Genomic DNA, 11,203 nt, shown 5'->3' with positions numbered 1-11,203 from the left:
TACATATAATGAAAACAAGAACAAAGGTTAATATGTGTTCATTAAAGCCTAATATACTTATATTTAAATTCTAATTTGCATGCACTCTTGCGTATTACTTTATAAAGTTAATTGACATGTAAAAATAATCAGGATTCCCTTCCTGAAACTAAAAAGTTTGAACTCCGTAAGTATAAGACGCTCTAGTTTTCATGTTATGGAAAGTAGAACGTATTTGCATGTTTCAAAAAAAAAATACAGAAACATTAACCGTTTCTAATTAACTTCAAATCCTTTTGGAGAAGATTACAAAACTAAAGTGTACACTTCTTAACTTTTATAATAACAATGGCCATTTTTCTTAATTATTCTCATATGCTAAAAATTTGCATGTCAAAATGAAATTACAATGATATTTATCCATACGCAGTTTTGTGAACGTTCGTACCGCGATGACTTAAATAACAAAGTGATCACCATCTGCCTGCGGCATAAGAAAAGAATTACATGATCAATTGGTTAGGTACGTACCTATATACCGCATTTTTTCATGTGCACAAAAAACAAAATTTATCCTATTTTAGGATAGTTCATTAAGCAAGTAAAAGTAAATCATTTTTATAACTTAATTATGAGCATTTTGACTTTATCGGGCTTGTAACTCTGAATATTTCAGCAGTTCAATATTTGTTTCAAAAAGTAGTCGTAGTCAGTCTGCTAGAAATTTGTACAACTTATTGTACATCGTAATGAGACGATCCTATAAACGGAATTAAGGTAAACGATTAAAGCAACTAATACGCAAATTTCCAGGATAACGTATAACCGGTTGCTGTTAGGAATAGGAATCTCCGTTGCCTGAAAATGTTGACAAGTTTAGCTACTTCATATGGACCTTTTTATATCCGAGTTTAAAGAAGTCTAGTATCGATTTGCTTCAAAGACCCAATTTTCAAAACTTAATAAAAGTATAAGGTTTAGCATACACACAATCATTTCAGCCTGCTATTAGTTTCGTTCTCAGAAATACTTTTGGTTTGTTCTTTGAGAAAAATTCATGCACCGCCCTAACATTGATAACAGCAAATAGTCTTGCTGTGTGGCACTAAAACAAATATCTCTCAACATGTACAGACCTTTCTGTATCAGAAACTTCTCAACTGAAAAGGAAAAAATCAGAAACAACTACTTTGAGAGCTAATACTCCTACCAACATTGAATTATATTGTTTTTCCTGTTGAATTCTTGAGTATTTAAATTACACATTGCTGGAGTTTAAAGCTAAGTGAAAGTTAAACACTGATGTCCTGGCGTATTGAACGTAAAGTTTGCGGCAAATTAAGCTCGACTAATATGTTCAGTTGGTTAAGAGCGTTGGGGTGGTTCTCTGCGCCACTGATTTTAACCAATAAATCAGAAAATGCCAAAGTTGGTACTTGGAGTTCAATAAACCAGTAATCAGGACAACAAATAGGATTACAAAAAAACAAAATGAAACCTGCCAAGTAATATCAATTAATTTACAAGAAAATAATTGTAGTAAGCCTTCAACACAGAACGATAGCTGAAAGAGAGGTTTGAGGTTGCAGCAACAATAAAACAGTCAGAATTCAGTTACCCTCAGATGGTTTTTTATATTATGGGTTCGTCAAACAAGCATCACACTTCAGTGCTTGATCCGATTCTTAAACTAATCTTACTTTCTGTACAGAGCAAGTGTACTGCTATCCGCTATCGATCTAAGCGCTACAGCCCAGTGTCCAAGAGATGTAGTCGGACAACCCTGGTAAGTTAGCGAAACGAATAGGGCTATTCGTGGTGCCGTAGCCCAGTGTAAAGATGAGCCTGCAGGAAGATACCCCGGCGGAAGGGCCCTTAGAATATACAGTACAAAATACAATGTGTTCGTTACAATCACTTAATATTAAGACTGATTATATTCATTAGTAATACTTTATTATCGAATTTACTAGAAACAAATTAATTAAAAACGCAAAAGATTGAGCACAATATTCAATAATTAGATATCAAATCAATCAGTAAGCAACTGGATGGTTTTATAACCAATTTACTACCAAAATTAATCAAATAAAGCACGAAATTTACCTTTTGTGATTGAGCAAAGGGGTCTTAGTTGATTCTCTCGGATACTCGGTCACCAGCTTCCAAACTGTGTGTAGTCACAGATTGAAGACTCCCCTAACTGCTATTGAAATGAAGAAGACACGTGTTTTAGCCGGAGGCTAAATTGGAAATGGCCAAAATCAAACTTACTTGGGCGACACTGCCACCAAACAGATCGAATCAAAATACTACAAGACTGCCTCAGGTCTCTCAGGTCAATCTAATGGTCAAATTAATTTCCTAAGTGAAATAACCACATGGTAAAACTTAACCTCAAACTCACCACTCCACAAGAAAATCACACCACTTTTAAGGCTTATAAATCCGCATACAGCGAGAAAAACGGAGTTCCCAACAAAACTCGATATACTCCTCCAAATAACTCCCGTTTTTATTAAAAAGAGGTCGCACTAAAATCCCGTAACCGGTACTACAAAATGGCGATTCCTCTTAAAGCCCACGTGATACGTGTAAGTTTCTCTGAATCACTATTATAACGGAATCCCCAACGACAACGACTTAAACACTCCAAACCTAAATCACTATTACTTTCTAGACGCCCTCGAAGGTGACCGGGTTAGGCCTGAATTACTTAGAGAAATTGAGACTATTTTACGACGCGACAACATTTTTATACGTAGTTACCGGACTGTTTCAGAACAACCTGACTATTTAGAACCACAACACAGCATTGCACGACAAGACTTAATAATAGCTTTTGCCGACAACATGACAAATCACTTAAATCAAACAATTCAGACTATTTATCCGATTCCGCAAGGTCGCAACGAAATTGCTGCCATTTTTCTCGGCGAACCTCCAATCGACGTGCAACTTAAATTATATCCTCGATCTGACACAGACACACTTACGCGTTTACCCAACGACTCTGAAATGAATATAGACGACAATTTAGAAAATAACATCGACAATCGTACAACGACGCATGCACGAAATCAAAACCTTAAACTCGTATTCAGACCCTATGGTATATCCATTATTATTTCCTAACGGTGATCGAGGCTATCCACCGAACATTCCATTACAACGTAACCGCGTAAACGAAGCCCGACAAAACAATGACGAATACGATAACGACGACGAAAATGACAATAAGTTTGACATTAACTATAACGACAACGACCACGCCAACAATGACGCCGAGCTTGATAATAATACCCCACAAAACCAATACCACATTAATCATCGTCAATTTGTGACTTGTGGTCAATTTTACACTTACCGTTTAATGATTCGAGAAAATTTCTTTTTTCCAGCAATACTTAGTCGACGTTTGGTGTAACTCCGAAGCTCTTCATCTGTGGTATATTCGCCACTTAAACACTAAATTTCGTATGGCAAAACAAAAAGTTTTAAGCCGCATTCAGTCACGCTACCAAAACAGCGCTAACGCCCCTCTGCCTGCCAATTTTTAAAACGATCTTCAAAATATCGGCCGCATATCCGTACTTCCTGCTTCATTCATATCAAGTCCCCGCCACGAATATCGTCTTTATTTAGAAGGAATGACCATCGTAACCCGACACGGCAAACCTGACCTTTTCATTACGTTCACTTGTAATTCTTCGTGGCCAGAAATCCGCTCAAATCTTGGTCCAAAGCAAAAAATTTGCCATCGTTCCGACCTGGTTTGTCGAGTTTTCCAAGTCAAATTCGATGATCTTCTAATTCAAATTAAAGATAAACAAATCTTTGGAGCAGTGCGCAATTACTTCTATACTATCGAGTTTAAAAAACGGGGACTACCGCACGCTCACCTTCTAGTCACTCTTCATAATAATTATACTATACTACACAAAAAGTTGATAAAATAATTTCTGCCTGTTTTCCCGACCCCAACTCTCAACCGTCATTGTTCAATTTAGTGAGTCAGCATCAGATCCATCGACCGTGCGGCAAATTAAATCCAAACGCTCCTTGTACCAGCAATGAGGGAAAGTGTAACAAATTTTACCCCAAAAATTTCTGTGACGCTACTAATCTTCACTCTGGCAGCAATCAGCGTCTAGAATATCTAATGACAACAGGGCATGTTTTATTTCCAATCATCGTTGCGATAACTCACGAATTGTTCCGTACAATCCGTACCTCCTCACCCGCTATCAATGCCACATTAACGTGGAATTATGCGGGAGTCTAGCATCTATGAAGTACCTTCACAAAAGGCGTAGAAATGTCACAAAAGGCATTGGTAGATTTTTGCACCATTGGAGCAGCTCTCGCACCACAACCCCCTTCTGATACAACTATTCCTACACCAAATACCGATTCCGCCGCAATTGTAATAGACGAAATTAAAGAATACGTTAATTGTAGATACGTAGGCGCTATGGAAGCAGCCTGGCGTCTATTTGGCTTTAAACTTCACGGTCGTTCACACAGTGTACTTACTCTCCCCGTTCATTTACCCGGCGAATCTTATGCGGCGTTTGACTATACTCTTGACGTTCATGGAATCCAAAACATATATTTTCCGATCGAAGAACTAAACTTAAAGCTTTCTTTATTTTAAATCAATCCGACCCTTCAGCTCGTATTTATCGTTACATCGATATTCCCGAACATTACGTTTGAGATTCTCGTTCGACTAGTTGGAAAGTTCGTCGTAAACCACAAGGACAAATTGGGTCGATTGTCTCTGTATCTTCCACAGCCAACGAATTATTCTTTATCCGTATGCTTATACGTAATCGTCAACAATATTGTAACATAGAAATTGCACTATGTTTTATTATCAAATATTGCCTCGGTCTCCCCCAGTACAATGTCTGTGTATGCAAGATCGGCGAATTGAGGTCATGATGTGGGTATAAATACTGCACCAAAAGTCCGCGATAAATACTGCACCAAAAGCGCGCGAAAATCACCTCATTTTTTCAGTCGTTTCGCGCGGTAATCGAGCTGCAATTATCGAGACATGTCCGATTCGTACAACTTTTTGGGGTAAAGTTTATCGTCTTCAGCTTCGCACAAACATGCGAGCTGCTCGCCGACCCAACGCCACCGTCTCATTTAATACAAACAAATAACACACGAAAACAGAAAAACCTATACCTGAAACATTACCTTGGACTGATTATCTTCTCACTATTGGAGAATATTCTCGTCCATGTGCACCTATCCTCTATCGTAAAGAACATATACCGGACATGATAGAAATAGTGAAATACCCCAACAATTTATCACTGAGTCCCTAGAAGACTTAATAAAATTCTGTTACAATGACCTCACTTTCAACTCCACCACCTACAATACATACAGCACTCGCGCAATCCTTTGCCCGACTAACAAAGCCGTCAATGAAGTCAACAGTCAAATCATTAAACGCATGTCAGACCACCAAAACCAAACCCGCATCTATTATAGCGAAGACAGTACAATTCACGATCCAAACGACCTGCTCATTTCCACTGACGACGTGCTAAACTCTATAGATATCCCTAACCTTCCACCTCACGAACTCCACTTAAAAATCGGAGCAATCGTTGTACTGATTCGCAATCTCGACGTAGCACGCGGTCAATGTAACGGCACTCGCATATCCATCGTCGGAATGTCAAATCACATTTTTGAATGCGAAAGTCCAACAGGCGTCAGTAAAGGTACTACTATTTGGCTACCTAAATGTCCCATGATTTCAACCACAACTTTTTTGCCACAACCTCTTCGTAGACACCAATTCCCTATTCGTCTAGCATTTGCTATGACAATTAATAAAGCCCAAGGTCAAAGTTTTCATGGTGTAGGCATTTATCTATCCGACCCTCTTTTTGCCCACGGTCAGCTGTATGTCGTCTATGTCACGAGCTAGTTCACCCCATGACGTCAAAATACATCTAATACCCGGACTCAATCAAGGTTCTTTCGAGTATCGGACTAAACGCGTCTTTACAAAAAACATTGTTTACTGAAGTCAACACGCTTCAAACGACACATTTGCCAACATCTACAATTCAACCTTCGCCAATTACACCAACTTTACTCACTCCGCAAGTTCAGTCATATCCCACTTTGGACACAAATCAACCTTCAACGTCAAACCCAAACATAAGATCTGCCAACTTTCCTCACTTTGCCACATTTAACCATCCAAAATTTCTCGACAGCAATAATGACGACGACGGTGACGATTAATCCCAGTAATCCTAAGTCCTAAACCTTGTTACGTACGAAATAGAGTTTTCGTCCGTTAACTCGTTTGATTTGTGTTTTTAATGTACATGGGCCTAGTTACACTAGTAGACCGATTCCGATCGCTTAAATCCTCCAATTGCACTTTGTGCACATTTTGTTGTAAATGTGGGTGCGTGACCTGATAAGTTATCAGGTGCCGTAGTCACGTGATTGGTTTCGATTTTTGTCGGGAAAGCGTCGGTTTGTGGTCGTGTTTCTTTGTGTCAGGTGCCATGTGCCTATTTAATCACCCCACTTTGTGATATCGGTCTCTTTACCACTACAGCACTCGAACTGCCGACATCTGATCTTTTTTCTGAGCGGTGTGGCGCGTGTGAATTTTTAATCCGTGATCATCTGGCCGAATTACAGGTAAATTGGTTTTATTGTTAGTTCTTTTGAATTATTTTGTATCGGCCCAATTTTCCAACATAGCATTGTGTTCGGCCCAACCGGAGATTCAGGGACTTTTCCAACCGGATATTCAGAGATTTTTCCAACCGGATATTCAGGGACTTTTCCAACCGGAATTTCAAGGACTTTCCGACCGGAATTCCAAGGGCTTTCTGACCAGAGATCCAAGGTTTTCTGACCAGAGATCCAAGGGTTTTCCCGACCAAATAACATTTCAATCGGGGATTGAATCAGCCTGACTGGGACTGCTTTGTCCAGAGTTTTCCGGACCAACCCACGTGTTGGAAAAGCCGACCACCGGCCACAGAGTCTCAAAAGGTCAGAATCGAACCACCACAATTCCTCACTTGATTTAGTTTTATTTAATTTTATTTTATTTTTATTTTTTAGTTATATTAGTTTGCTCTAAACAACTTCAACACTTGTCATCACCTCTGGTCACCTTTTTGGTTGCCGGAACAAGTGTTGAAGCTGTTTGTTCGTTTTCCCTGGTGTTCTGCTGTTTTCTGCCTTAGGTACCTGTCACCAGTCTCTGGACCCCATTTCCTACCTGGAAATCAGCGGTGGCCACTACTGACGACTGGGAAGAGGATACTGGAGGTTCCAGGACCCAAACATCGTCTTTGACAGCTGGTAAGGGCAATTAGAGACAGTGTGGCACTGGGAAAACTTTTCCTGTTTTTTTTAAATTTCAAATTTATCTTGATCTTTCATTTTATTTTAAATTCAACTTCAATTTTGTTTTCTTTCATTTTTTCTTGTCAATTACTTCAATAATTTGTTTCTCGGCAATTATTTTTTTTTTTTGTAAATTTTGTAAAATTGTAAATATTGTAGTTTGTTTGTAAAATTTTAATTTGTAATATACACGTGTACATATACAACAAGTGGTTCGTTTGATTTCCTGCAGTATATCCAAGTGTGTTCATCTATAGCTAGTTATGAACTCATGCAATTAATCCACGACCTTGAGCTATCTAATTAAAAAAATGTTGAAATCTCATTAACGTGAGGTTTCATCATAACAAATTGGCGCCCAACGTGGGGCCTCTTTGATTTTTAGTGGATTGAGCACGCTTGGATTGTGGGTTATCAGACTGCCTTGTTTGTGCATGTGTATTTTTGCATGGCTACAATATTTACTTAGTTTTTTCACGGTGCCAGACGTGTTGATAGTATAAGATATTTATTCTTAAATTAAAGAGTGTCAAGTTTGGAATTGCTGGTTTATCGTATTATCGTTGCATTTTTACCTTTTGCTTTGCTTGTGACCGTGCCAATCTATTTTTAGACCGAAGTTTCAGGTTTGCCCCGTTATCTTAAGTTTTTTGTAGTTTTACCTATAACATTGTGGTTCGGTTTTGCAGTTAAAAGTGCGAATTAATTTTCTCTTTTGGTAGAGATTTTATTTGTACTGATTTGGACAATTTTAATTTTCCTTAATTTGATTAAGTGTTTAATTATTGATTGACTGATTTATTTAATCAGTTTTGAGTAACTTGGATCACAGGTAGTGATCAAGTTTTTGATTGTTGTCCAAGTCAGTTGTTTTTGTTGCACTTTAGCTGTAGAATTTATATATCACTTGTGTTTATTTAGTTTTTGGGGTTAAACTGGAAATTTTAATAATGGCTCTCCAAATTAATGCCTTGCAAGCCCATGAGCTGGATTATGAAATTTCTATCAGATCTATGAAGCCATTGGGTACTGTTGATCAGAGACGTAAAATTTTGAGGGGACTGTTGGCTCAAGAAAATGCCAATCGTAGTATTTGTCAAGTGTCGAACCCATTTGAATTTGATTTTGATGAAAAGGAGCTGGCGTTATCTATTGCATCAATTAAGGTTAAAATAGTAGGTTTTACCGGTACATCTAGTGATCCTTCATACAAAAACATTTCAACTTGGCTCTGGCATGTCTCAGGCCGACTTAATCGTATGAATCATACTTCTGATGAGGAAACTCAAAGGAAGAATGATTTATATGTTGAGATATTAACTTTGGAAGGTGATCTCGACGCTAAAGTTTTTCCAGCTGCTTCAACTCCTCTTGACCCAAATTTGGGTTCTGTCAATTTTAATGCTAATGCAGTTAATCAGGTTGTTAGCAAGTCTGTGCCTGTACATAAATGGGGACTGCAAAAGTTTACTGGCGAGGGTTCATTAATGGCTTTTCTTGAAAAGGTAGAAACCTTTAGAATGTCTCGTGGCTGCTGAACAGATGAGGTTTTTGCTTCTGCTGGAGACCTTTTTGATTCGCAAGCTTGGACTTGGTGGTATAATCATCATAAAAAGGGGCGTTTTATTGATTGGGATGATTTAGTGGGTAAATTAAAAGAGACTTTTTTGCGTGACCACTATGATAGAAACTTATTAGAAGAAATCAAAGCTAGGAAACAAAACCCTAAAGAACCAGTTTGTTTATTTAGTAGTTCTATGGAGGGTCTTTTCAATCGATTAACTGAGGCTCCTTCTGAAAAAGAAGTTGTAGACATTATCAGAGAAAATTTAATGCCGGATTATGTTAGGACTTTGGCATTGCATGACATAACCGCTGTCAGTGACTTGACTTCTTTGTGTAAACGAATAGAGAACAGTCTCTATGTTTCAAATCAGTACCGACCAACTACACATAGAGGTAATTTAATGAAACCTGATCTTAGTAGGCCAGGCTTTTCTGGAAATATTAGTTCTGTTTCCTCCTTGGTGATAGTCAAGTTACTGAAGACGGTGCGTTGTCTTTGTCCACGGAAATTTCCGTTAATCCTGTTTGTGCTAAAAAATCGTTTGATGACCGTCCATATTTAAATGTTAGAATTTCTGATTGTTCGTTTTTGGCTTTGATCGATACTGGTAGTTCTATCTCTATTTTGGGTTTTGATGGTCTGCAGATACTTAAAGACGTAGACTTATGTTTGACCGAAGATTCGTCATTTCACGTCACTACTGCTGACGGAAACTTACAGAGTGTGTCAGGTTATTTTTGGGCTCCTATAACTTTAGGTAATGTTACCAGACTGTTGAAAATTTTAGTTATTCCTTCTTTAAAACATGAGTTGATTTTGGGCATTGATTTTCTTAAAGCATTTAATATTCAATTAAATTTTAGAAACCTGTCATATCAATCAATCTTTAATTCAGTGTCTGTTATAAATAAGATTCAGTCCGCTGAAGAGTTAACTTTGACACAGACTGAAGAACTTAATAAGATCAAGGATCTGTATCAAACTATTGCACCAAAAAATAAATTGGGTTTAACCCATTTAATTAAACATACCATTAACACCGGTAATGAAAAGCCTGTCAAACAGAGACAATACCCATTATCATATGCAATGCAAAAGTGTCTTAACGAGCAGGTGGATGAAATGCTAGAGCTTGGTATAATAGAACCTTCTAATTCACCTTGGTGTTCGCCTATGTGGCTTGTCAAAAAAAGTGATGGCTCATTTAGAGTGTGCTTGGATGCCCGGAAGCTTAACTCTGTTAGTATTCCTAGTGCATATCCAATGCCTCTTATTGATTCTATTGTCACCAAGGTTCGAGATGCGAAATTCCTGTCTTCAATTGATTTAAAGCAAGCTTTTCATCAAATTCCACTTGATGACACTTCAAAAGAGAAAACCGCTTTTGCAGTGCATGGTAGAGGGCTTTTCCATTATAAAGTTTTACCTTTTGGATTGAATGATAGTGCCCAAAGTATGTGTCGATTAATGGACATGGTTATAGGACCGGCTTTAGAGCCTTATGTATTTTATTATCTTGATGACATTATTATTGTCACACCTGACTTTGACACACACTGTGAGATTTTGAAAAAACTATTTATGCGTCTTAAGGATGCTGGTTTGACTATTAATTTGGACAAAAGTCAATTTTGTAGGTCGTCTCTCAAATTTTTAGGTTATATTGTTGATCGTGATGGGCTTAGGACCAACCCTGATAAAGTTTCTGCTATTTTGGATTACCCTGTTCCTAAAAATACTACGCAAATTCGTAGACTTGTCGGTTTGATAGGTTATTATCGTAGGTTTCTTAAGGATTTTTCGTCCCTATGTAGTCCAATTACAGATCTTTTGAAAGGGCGTAAAAAAGGTCAACCTATTGTTTGGACCGGTTTGGACCCCTGAAGCAAACATTGCTTTTGCTAAAATTAAAGAGGCACTTACTACTGCTCCTGTTCTTGCCAGTCCTGATTATACCAAGCCTTTTAGTTTAATGTGTGATGCTTCTGACACAGGAGTTGGCTGTGTGTTGTATCAAGAGGAGGACGGTTTGGAACACCCTATTGCCTATGCGAGTAGAACTTTGAACAAATGTCAACGTAAATATACAAGCACTGAAAAGGAATTGTTAGCTGTTTTGTTTGGCATTGAAAAATTCCGATATTATTTGGAAGGGACACATTTTACGGTCCATACTGATCATTCTTCTTTAGTTTGGTTGAATAACATGAAAAATCCTTCTGCTCGTATAGCTAGATGGATTGTTAA

The 11,203-nt window shown here is 37.9% G+C and overlaps 1 long non-coding RNA gene across 1 annotated transcript; it reads right to left on the bottom strand.

Annotated features, from left to right (window-relative positions):
• Window positions 1-1,239: 1,239 nt before the first annotated feature.
• LOC145736675 (uncharacterized) lies at window positions 1,240-3,096 on the bottom strand. Its single transcript, XR_014180080.1, has 4 exons — window positions 2,387-3,096; window positions 2,254-2,323; window positions 2,086-2,185; window positions 1,240-1,853 (listed from the first exon to the last, which is right to left on the bottom strand). It is a non-coding gene; the product is annotated as an uncharacterized LOC145736675 (long non-coding RNA).
• Between the last annotated feature and the right edge of the window lie 8,107 nt (window positions 3,097-11,203).

Source organism: Ips typographus, linkage group LG12, assembly GCF_016097725.1.
Source record: "Ips typographus isolate SLU linkage group LG12, UJ_Ityp_2.0, whole genome shotgun sequence".
NCBI lineage: Eukaryota > Metazoa > Arthropoda > Insecta > Coleoptera > Curculionidae > Ips > Ips typographus.
The sequence above is the reverse complement of the archived record's forward strand: the minus strand, read 5'-3'. Positions and strand labels throughout refer to the sequence as shown.